Consider the following 12,518-nt stretch of genomic DNA (forward strand, 5'->3'; position numbering starts at 1 on the left):
TCATTCTACCATAATTCACCTATTTAAATAATATTTTCTACACAAAGACTCCCAAAACCTCCATTGAAGACCTTCAAGGATTTCTCTCAAGCTCTCCATCAAAAGTTCCAATTTTTTCAAGTTTTTTTTATCTTCTCAGTCAATGTATGTGAGTATTTTATCCTAGGGTACTTTCACCCATGTATCCCAATAAATTCTCATCCTTTTGATAAATTCAAGCAAGTATTTTTATAGATTTTATGATCTCTATTTCAATTACATGAATTATGATTTTAAATCATAATTATGATCCTATTTTAATATCAATTGATGATTATGCATGGAATTGAAGAATCTTTCTATGAATTTCCTACATTGATCTTTAGGATTTATGATATAGGTTATGAGTATTTTTAATTATACATCTAATTGATATTATTTTCATGAATTATGTATGAGCTGATATAAAGTATATGATCATGTATGTTTTTAACTCAATCTCATGATTTCCAAGTCAATTGATCATGTATTCATGTTTCTACCTGAATTTCAAGTATAAGTCATGATCGTGGAATTTAAAGTATTCAAGCAAGTTTTATGAAAGAGGGTGACTTAGGACCCTAATGATACTTGTATGAAAGAATTCGTAATGATGGAAGGCCTACACCCATATTACATGAATCACATGACAATGAGCTATTCTTATGAACAAGTTTTATGAAGTATGATTATGAAAAGTTTATGATTTATGACAAATATAATTTATTATATGATATGTATTCCATGGGATATTGACTTAGCACCGAGAGGACTTTGAGGTAGGGACTCGACCCAAAGAGTCCTTAGTAGCAACCTCTAGTCCCTTAACTATGTTTCCACCATAGGTTTACCTTTATGACCTAGATAGTGGATCTACATATAGCACAAATTCATTATACAAGTCTACATTGGCAAGTAGCCTCTCTCTTCCTCGATGTGGGAGTTACATCAGAATTCCATGAAATAACTCGCATGGTCTTACTATCAGTTATGATTATCTCCCAAATATGTACAATTCTTATGATGATTTACTTAACTAATCCTATCCTCTACTTTTATATGATACTCTTATGGTTTATTGTGTATTGACTCTTCTTATGTCCACTTATGATTTTACTTCCTCTTTATCATGCTAATTAAAATGGTCATTTGCACATCATAGTTTTATTATGCATTGCATTGCCTATGTACTTAGTACATTCAAACGTACTAACGTATACTTTATTGTCTACATTATATCACAATGTAGGGACACACTCTCCATACTATTCTTGTAGATAGTCGGTGAACCATTTAAAGATTGTATGGTGAGTCCTCATGCTTCGAGAGAAAACCGAGTCTCTTTTCTCTTATTTTCATTTCTAGACTATGATGATGTTTTGAGACTATTTCATGTTGTGTCCTTACTTTCTTTGAGGGTGATCTAGGAATATGTCCTAGTCCCCACCTATGTAGTCATGTAGAGGCATGTTGGGCATATGTGTATGGAGTCTATGTTGTCTTACTTCCTTATGGCTATGCTATATTCATGGACTTTTATGTGTTTCCACTTAATTGTTACCTTATGTATGGTTATGATTTTTTAAGAGGCTTGGTTGGGGGGTTTTTGGGAATCCTAATCGTCGTGTCACATCTAGGGGTGTGCAAAAATCAAACTGATCAATAAACCAAATCAAAAAAAGTATTATTATTTTATTATTATTGGATTATTGGGTTAACAATTATTTAATGGTTTTATATAAAAAAATATTGAGTTATTAGTTTGGTATTGATTTTTAATATTGGGTTATTGGGTAAACCGATAACCCATTAAGACTTAGAATTTACTATTTTAATATTTACTAATACATAAATATCAAACAAAAAATATTCATAAAAATATATAATCATTATATCATACTATCATTGCCCTACACAATTCACACTTCACACTACTTCATAGTTCACTGTGTATTTATCCTTTAGGCTTTGCCTCTTTAGGTTCACAAAGTCAAAACTCAAAACATAAAGAACAAAGAACAATGGCTACAGTTTGTAGGTTGCAACTACCACGGCAAGGGTTAGGTGACGGCTAGGGTTGTGAGTTTGATTTCTCTTTTTCTTTACTTCTCTTCTTCTTCTTCTACATGCCCACTTTGTCAAAAAAATCAACTTTGTTGGTAAATAATTAAAAGATTATTTCATCCCAATTGGGGTTAAATCTGATGAGCATTTGAATTTTTTCCTTAAGATACTCTTTTTCCTTTTTCAGTAATGTTCAAGATTTTTCAAAATTGTTGGAGAAGTCGTATATTTATTTTGAAAGCATTTTCTAATTGGCTAAATTGAAAAATGAACCATTAAAGAACAAAAATCAATAAACGAAAAACCGATAATAAATATCTTGTTGGTTTGGTTATCGGTTTAGCATATTTAAAAATTAAAAACCAATAAACCAAATCGATAATACTTAAGACTGAACCGAACAGACCGATACACACCCCTACTCATATCTAGTCCCTAATTTGGATCATAACAAACTTGGTATCAGAGCACAAGGTTTTGAAGTATTCTATAGAGTCCAACATTCTGCGTTAATTAGAGTTTTATTCATGGGTGTGAAGCGCGCCACATCTATGAGTAGGAGATTATGAGGCGTATTAGAAACTCTTCACTTCATTCATGATCTATATTGTGCGATAGAGTGTACTCCAAGATTTTTCCCTTTGGAAATTGTTCTTTATGTTTTTTAGAAAAATGTCTCCAAGAAGATCTCTACTCCAAAGAAGGGTTAATGTTAATGAGGAACAAGCCCCTCAAGTTCCTAATTATCCTCTAGCCAATCAAGCTACCCATGCTAAATTTTGGACCTCCATCTCTATTCTATACCATGTCATGACCACTCAATTGAACCAAGGAGTTGTGGCTCCCTCCAAATGTGTCTACACCGACTTCAAGGGTTAGGAACTTTACAAGGATAAATCGTCCCTAATTTCATGGGTCCAAAGTTGATAAGGATCTCCAAGATTTTGCTAGTGAAGTGTATAAGATCATTGCTATCATGGGGGTGTATTCGGAGAAAAAGGTGGAGTTAATGGCCTTCCAACTCAAAGGTGTTGCTCAAGTGTGGTACAATCAATGAAAGGACGAAAGGGTTGAAGGAGGTCCCATAGATTGGGAGAACTTCAAGTTTGCATTTCTTAAACGCTTCTCCCACATGAATTGAGGGAGGAGAAAGTATTAGAGTTCATCAATCTCAATCAAGGTAATATGAGTATGAAGGAATATGATCCCAAGTTCACAAAGTTGTCTAAGTATGCTCCTTCTTTGGTGGACGACTCCTCTGCCCAGATGAGTAAGTTTATTTTGGGTGTATCTGACTTAGTGATGAAGGAATGCAGAACTACTATACTCATCAAATAGATGGATATTTCTAGGCTCATGACATGTGCCAAATAAATAGAAGAGGAGAATCTTAAGGAGAGGAAGGCGAGGGAGTCAAAGAGGGATTGATTTGAAGGTGGGTTTTCTCAATCCAAATCCTGTGGTGGTAATGGTCGTTTCCAACAATGACAAGGTTTTTCACAAGCTTCAGGACAAATATTTGACAAATATAGGGTGACCAACCCTAAGGCCTAAGGTGGTGGTGTTAGTGGATCTACTCTTCCCAAGTGTTCCAAGTGTGGGAAAAATCATGGAGGCAAATGGTTGTTTAGTACCGGTGCTTGTTTAGGATGCGGTAAGGTGGGGCACAAGGTCTTCAAATGCCCTAATATTGCAAATTAGGGGAGAGAAGGACATTTTCAAGGTCAATCTACTCAAGGTAGGCAAGTTCAATAAGGTGGTGGCCCACGCCAAAATAGGTTCTATGCACTCCACGCTAGACAAGATGTAAAGGAGTCTCCCGATAAATGGTTACGGGTATATTGCGGGTCTTTGACTTTGATTTTTATGTTTTACTTAATCTGGATGCCACATTATCTTTTGTTATGCCTTATTTTGCTATAAAATTTGATATACGTCCTGAAATTTTGCTAGACCTTTTTTGGTTTATACCCCCGTTGGTGATTCGATTCAAGCCCAAAAAGTTTATAGAAATTGCCCCATGTTGGTTTTACATAAAATAATTTTTTGTGATCTTGTTGAACTTGATATGACTAATTTTGATGTTATTCTTGGCATGGATTGGCTACATGCTTCTTATGCCTCTATTGATTGTAGAACCCGTATGGTTAAATTCCAATTTCATAATAAGTCAGTTCTTGAGTGGAAGGATAATGATTCGATATTTAGAGGCTGGTTCATATTGTGCCTAAAATCCCAAAAAATAATTTCTAAAGGGTGTATCTATTATTTCATGAGGGTTAGGGATATAAATTTTAAAACTCCTACCATTGAGTCGGTTTCCATTGTAAATAAATTCTCCAATGTGTTTTTCAATGATTTGCCTGGTATTTCTCCCGAAAGGGAAATCAATTTTGGTATAGATATTCTTTCCGACACCCAACCCATATCTATCCCTCCTTATCGTATGGCCTTGGTGGAACTTAAGAAGTTGAAGGAATAATTGAAAGATTTATTAAATAAGGGTTTCATAAAGCCAAGTACTTCACCAAGGGGTGCTCCCGTGTTGTTTGTTAGAAAGAAGGATGCATCACTTCGGATGTGTATAGATTACCGGCAATTAAATAAAGTCACCATAAAGAACAAATATCCCATTCCAAGAATATATGATTGTTTTCATCAACTCCATGGTGCAAGTCACTTCTCCAAAAATGTTCTCCAGTCCAATTATCACCAATAGAGGGTGAGGGAGTGTGACATTCCCAAGATGGTATTTTGAACAAGGTATGGCCATTTTGAATTTTTGGTTATGTAACTCGGATTGACTAATGCTCCTCCTATTTTTATGAACTTGATGAATCATATTTTCAAACTTTATCTAGATATGTTTGTGGTGGTCTTTATTGATGATATCTTGATTTATTCCCCTAATGAAGAAGAGCATATGTGTCGCTTGAGAATTATGTTGCAAACATTGAGGGACAAGAAATTATTTCCCATATTTAGTTAATGTGAATTTTTATTGAAGTCCGTGTCATTTCTTGGTCACATTATTTCTGGTGATGATATCATGGTTGATCCAAAGAAAATGGAGGTGGTAAAGAAATGGCCTAGACCATTGTCTCCATCGGATATTCATAGCTTCTTAGGCTTGGCCGGATATTATAGAAGGTTTGGAGAAGGATATTCATCTATTGCATTGCCTTTAACTAAGTTAAACCAAAAGAAGGTGAAGTTCCAATGGCCGAATAAGTGTGAAAGAAGTTTCCAAACATTGAAGGATCGACTTATGTCAGCTCCTATTTTAACATTGTTGGAAGGTATGAATGGGTTTGTTGTATATTGTGATTCCTCATCGGTTGGATTGGGTTGAGTTTTGATGCAACATGGCAAGGTTATAGCATATGCCTCAAGGAAACTAAAAGTGCATGAACAAAATTATCCAACTCATGATCTTGAATTGGCGGCGTTCATTTTTGCGTTGAAAATTTGGGGTAACTAACTTTATTGGTGCATGTTGACATATTTACCGAACACAAAATCTTACAATATGTGTTTAGCCAAAGGGACTTAAACCTTAGGAAAAGGAGGTGACTTGAACTATTAAAGGATTATGATATGAGTGTGTCTTACTATCCATGTAAAGAAAATGTTGCTGACGCTCTTAGTCGATTATCGATGGATAGTGTTGCTTATATTGAAGATGACAAGAAGGAATTGGTTAAATATGTGCATCGATTGGAGCGTTTGGAGGTAAGTTTGAGTGACTCTAATGAGGGTGGAATTAGTGTTCAAAATGGTTCGGAATCATCATTGGTAGCGGATGTAAAAGCCAAGCAAGACAAGGATCCAGCTTTAGTTAGGTTAAAGAAATTGGTGGTTGATAAGAAGATTGAGGTTTTCTCACAAGGGGGAGGAGGAGTACTTCATTACCAAGGTCCGTTATGTGTTCCTAATGTTGACGGCCTAAGAGAAATGATATTGAGTGAAGCCCATAGCTCTAGATATTCTATACATCTGGAATCCACCAAAATGTATAGAGATTTGAGGAAAGTGTATTGGTAGGATGGTATGAAGAGGGACATTGCAAAGTTTGTAGCGGAATGTCCAAATTTTCAACAACTGAAAGTTGAACATCAAACACCGAGAGGTCTCACCCAAGATATCAAAATTCCTACTTGGAATTGGAAAGATGTGAACATGGAATTCATAACGGATTTGCCTCATACGCGAAAGTAACATGATTTCATTTGGGTGGTAGTGGATAGAATGACCAAGTCAGCCTATTTTCTATCGGTTAGGACTTCTTATAGTGCCGAAGATTATTCCAACATGTATATTTGAGAATTAGTAAGGTTGCATGGTGTTCCATTGTCCATCTATTTAGATCGTGGTACTCAATTCACTTCTCACTTTTGGAAATCCTTTCAAAGGGGTCTTGGTACCAAAGTTAAGCTAAGCACCAATTTTTACCCTAAAACCGATGGATAAGCCGAGAGAACAATCCAAACTCTAAAGGATATATTGAGGGCGTATGTGATTGATTTCAAAGAAAGTTGGGATGATCACCTACCATTAGTTGAGTTTGCTTACAATAATAGTTACCATTCGAGTATCAGAATGGCACCATTTAAAGCCTTGTATGGGAAAAGGTGTCAATCACCTATTGGATAGTTTGAAGTAGGAGAGGGTGCCTTGTTAGGGCAAAAGTTAGTGTTTGAGCCCTTGGAAAAGGTCAAATTTATTCAAGAAAGATTAAGGGTTGTCCAAAGTCGTCAAAAGTCATATTCATATGTTAGAAAGAGAGAAATTGAATTCGATGTGAAAGATTGGGTTTACTTGAAACTTTCACCCATGGAAGGGGTAATGCATTTTGGAAAGAAGGGAAAAAATAGTCCCCGATATGTACGCCCATATAGGATCCTAAGGCGTATTGCTAAAGTGGCCTATGAACTTGATTTGCCATTGGAGTTAGCCTTGGTTCATCTGGTATTCGAAGTATCAATGTTGAGGGAATGTGTTGGTGATCCCAATTCCATTGTAATTTCTCCCCAATTCAAAATCTGATCAAAATCTCATTTGCTCAAAATTGGCCTAGCAGGGAACAAGTCCGCATTGCAGACCTAGGTATGGTTTTCCATCCGAATTCAGTTTTTAAGTAGGAGCATTTTATATATTTTTCTAACTATTAGTTAATGAATCTAGACATTTGTAGGGCCTAATTTGATGTTATAAACTAACCTAAACCCCTAATCTCATTCATTCTACCACAAGTCACCTATTCAAATAATTCTGTCTCTACAAAGGCTCCTAAAAACTCCATTGAAGACCTTCAAAAGTTCCAATTTCTTTAAATTTCTTTGATATTCTCAATCAAGGTTTGTGGGTATTTTATCCAAGTGTACATTCACCCATGGAGCTCAAAGAATTCTCATCCTTTGATAAATTCAATCATGTAGTTTTATGGATTTTATGATCTCTATTTCAATTACATGAATTATAATTTTAAATTATAATTATGATCCGATTTCAATATAAATTGATGATTATGCATGGAATTGAAGAGTTTTTCTATGAATTTTCCTACATTGATCTTTAGCGTTCATAATATGAATTATGATTATTTTCAATTATGCATCTAATAGATATGATTTTCATGAATTATGTATGAGTTGATATAAAGTGTATGATCATGTTTGTTTTTAACTAAAATTTATGATTTCCAAGTTAATTAATCATGCAATCATGTTTCTACCTAAATTTCAAGTATAAGTCATGATCATGGAATTTCAAGTAATCGAGCAAGTTTTATGAAAGAGGATGACTTAAGACCCTATTGATGCTTGCATGAAAAATAATTCGTGATGATGAAAGGCCTACACCCACATGACATGAATCACATGACAACGAGCTATTCTTATGAACAAGTTTTATGAAGTATGATTATGAAAAGCTTATGATTTATGACAAGTATGATTTATGATATGATATGTATTCCGTGGGATGTTGACTTAGCATCGAGAGGACTTTGAGGAGGGGAATCGACCCAAGAGATCCTTAGCAACAATATCTAGTCCCTTAACTACATTGCCACTGTAGGTTTGCCTTTATGGCCTAGCTAGTGGATCCACATATAGCAGATGTTCATGATACGGAATCTACCTTGGCAAGCAGCCTCTCTTTTCCTCGATGTGGGAGTTATATAAGGAATTCATGTAATTGCTTTCATGTTCTTATTGTCGGTTATGGTTATCTCCCACATATGTATGGTGTTTATGATGATTTACTTAACTAATCATATCATTCACTTTTATATGATACTCTTATGGTTTGTTGTGCATTGACTCTTCTCATGTCCACTTATGATTTTACTTCCTCTTTATCATGCTATTTGAAATGGTCATTAGCACATCATGGTTTTATTATGCACTGCATTGCCTACATACTTAGTACATTCAAAAATACTAGCACATATTTCATCGCCTACATTATATCACAATGTAGGAATGGACGCTCCATCATATTCTTTTGACTAGTCAGTAATCTATTTGAAGATTGTGTGGTAAGTCTTCATGCTTTGAGAGAAAACCGAGTCATTCTTTTATCTTATTGTCATTTCTAGACTATGATGATAGAAGGGATAGAACTAGGGCTAGAAGATAATTCACAAAAGATGAATTTAGAAAACCTTTGGGACTTCATGGATGGAAGGGATCCATGGATGAATTCCCACATACCTTGATCAATTAAAGCCCTAAATGCTCCTTTAATTAGGAGACTTAAATTTGGAGATCCTTGGAACCCTTGCTTGAGGAAGAAGATGAACTTGAGAGAAGAATTCTAGAGAGATGATTTGTATTTAGGATGAATAAGGGTGAATGAGGGATTTAACAGGGTTTGACGTAATTAATAGACTAGGATTTATTCCCAAAAACCTTCCAAATGCATTACTAAAATAATAAAAAAAGACCAAAACACCCTTAATAAAACACTGGATAGGTCACTAGATGAACCATTTTTATGGACCATTAAACCCACCATGGTATGTGAAGTGGGTTGTTTACTGGAGTGTGAACTTGTCCTTGAAGGGTCGACTTCCAAAGGCTCCTTCACGGCTCGTGGAAAGCTCCACGGGTCATGGGGAGCTTTGTGAGGAATGACTTTGTAGTTGGGATTTTCAAGGACCACTTCTACGATTCATGAGAATTTCAACTAGTTATGGACCCTTTTGTACACACTCCTTGGGCCAAGCCTGAGGAGGGAGAGTCTACAGTTGGGTTCCTGGTCCGTAGAACCTTCCATAATCCGAGGACCCCTCACTGAACTTCCCTCATTTTCCCCCATTGCCCATTGAACTACCACAATGGCCTTCCATGACCCGTGGTGCACTCCACTGCCCATGAAGGGCCTTATGAAACCCATCTGGTGCAAAACAAATTGAAATCTTCCTTTAAACTCCATTTTCTGACTTTTCAACTTCCACGGTCTTACAATATTATGGGATAATTCAAACATAAATAGATGATATATTTTAGGAGCACTATGGATGAATTGCTTATTATACGTAACAACAAAACAATTATTTGCAAAATAAACTTCATAACAGCATCTATTATTTTTTAGACTGATAATAAATTCCTTATTATCGAAGGTACATAAAGGATCCTTTTAACAACAAAATTCAGGAACTATTACACAAAAAAAATATTACCTATTGCTAGGAATTGTGTTGGTTACCCATTGGACCAAAAATTATAGGCTTCATTCTTACTTAGCCGTTGCGATTCTTGAAACTCCTACAAAGAAATGTTGACATAGTTAGTGGCTTTAGAATCTACAGCCCATAATTGTGTAGAAACAATCGCTAAACAGATTTCAACTATTTTTAAATAAGAATTACCATGGTTTTTTATTTTATATTGGTAGTCGGGATATTGCCTCTAATGGTGACTAGGCTACTTGCAATGGAAGCACTTGCCCTTAGGGTTTGCACACCATCCCTAGCATCTCCAAGTGCGACAGCCTTGTGGGGCTTCTACTTTTTCTTTTGTACTTTCACTGACTTAGAAGAGAAGACGCAAGTTTTTCAACCATAAAGGTGAAAGAGGGAGGAGCTTATTGCTTGATTGTAGTCTTAACCGCTTGCTGCTCATTCAATAATTTCGCTAAGGACAAGTCCATTTTGTTCATAAAATTATTGAAAATTGTAAGGTAGAGTCTGTAGGACCATCTCAACTTGAGAATCCTTATCAATATTAGCTCTAAGAATTTTTAACTCATTCAGTAGGCTCGTCATTTTTAGAATGTGCTCACGAACCATTAGCTTTCATCTATTTTTGTGGTCAAGAGGGGTTTCATGGCTATCTGTTTTGTCGTACGATTTTACTCTTCGAACATCTCTTTAAGATATTTAAGCATATCATATGCAAACATCATTGACTGATATTGGTGCTGCAAGAAATTTTCCATATAGGCAAGAATATAGAATCTTGCCATCTCATCAGCCTTCACCCACTTATCATAGGCCTTAATATCATCTTCAGTTATATACTCATGTTTTTCAAGACACTCACCAACCAATAAAAATTTTAAACCTTCAGCAATTAAGACAGCATCAAATTTTATTTCCATTCCACATAGTTGGGACCTTCGAGTTTGTTTTGGTTCAAGATAGAGGTCAAGGAATTGAAGTGAGACGTAGTTATTTTGAGAAAGAGATATTATAACTGTCACTCGACCTAGGGCCTAGAAGTAACACGGCGATCGAAATCCCGAAGGGCTCCAACCAAGCCTCTTGTACATATCATAAGCATATATAAGGTAAAATATAAAAGCGGAAACATCATAAGAGAGTCTAAACCATGAATAGAAATCTGAAAATGTCTTATGACAACATAGACTCAAACATATGTCCAACTAGATGCCTCTAAACATGAGTATGGGCGGGGGCTAAGACATGTCCCTAGATCACCCTCAGTATACAATGTAAATAAAAGTCTTTTGAAAAGAAAATAAAAACCAACTTGAAATTAGTCCCCGGTCAATGAGGACTCACCACAACACTGTCGGATAGAGAACGCCTACTAGCTACATGGACGTTTAGGATCTTCAACCTCAACCCCTACATTATGAGATAATATAGGCAAAAAGTATGCATTAGTACGTTGGAATGTACTAAGTATGAGGGCGTGACATGCAACGTAAATCATGGAATGCAAAGGTCAAGTAAATCACATGCTAAGATAGAATACGTAAAGTCATGAGAAAATCATATTGACCAAAGCATTAAAAGCATAAATTCAAAATTATAACATACTTAAGAGATCATACATATATGGGTTAGGAACCATAACCGACAATAAGACCATGTGAGCTATAACATAGAATCCCAATGTTGCCCCTACATCGGAGGAAAGGGGGAGACTACTTGCCAAGGTAGACTCCTACATGTCTAAGTGGATCCACTAAGTGGTCGTGTGAACCGGGTACTCACCTCTAGTTCTTAGACTGTGGTACTCACCTCCAAGTCTTGATATTTCGGTTACTCACCTCGTAGAGATTTGGGTATTCGCCTCTAATCCCTTTGTTCCTACGATGGCACGTAGTTATGTGACAAGAGACTTTATATAAGGACCCCTTATTTTGAGCCCCCACCTCAAGTCCACATTCGGTGCTAAGTCAAATCCCACGGAATACATACATAACATAAAATCATAATTTCATATATCATAGTCATGATCATAGGTTTGAAATCATAGAGTAGCTCATTTTCATAACATACTTGTAATGTGAGAATTGTTCTTTCATCATTACAATCATATTTGCATAATTCATATCATTAGGCCTTAGGTCACCACATAGGGCCCTAAGTCACCTCACTTCATAACTTGCATGAAAAACCATAATTTGAAACATACTTATAATTCATTATCATAATGGAAATATATAGTCATAATTCATACTTTGAAAATTCATGACCATAGCTTGTACTTGAAATTAGGTTAAGACATGAATGCATGATCAATTGACTTGAAAATCATGAAATTAACTCGAAAACATGCATGATAATAAACATTATATCGGCCTATACATAATTCATATAGATAGTATCATTAGGAAGTATAATTAAAAATACTCATAATTTACATCATAAACCCTAGAAATTAAAATAGGAGAATTCATGGAAAAACTCTTCAATTTAATTCAATAACCATCAAGTTATATAAAAATAGACTAATGATCATACTTTAAATTATAATTCATGCAATTGGAATAGAGATCACAAAATCATAAAATACCATACTTTAATTTGATAGAAAACCTTGAGAAATTGATTGGGCTTCATGGATAAAAGAATCCATGAATTAATATCCACATACCTTGAGTGAGAACACCAATTAATTTGGAAGAACTTGAGAGTTTTGATGGAAAGCTTGAGTAAATTTTCTTGAAGTCCC

Source organism: Solanum dulcamara, chromosome 10, assembly GCF_947179165.1.
Source record: "Solanum dulcamara chromosome 10, daSolDulc1.2, whole genome shotgun sequence".
NCBI lineage: Eukaryota > Viridiplantae > Streptophyta > Magnoliopsida > Solanales > Solanaceae > Solanum > Solanum dulcamara.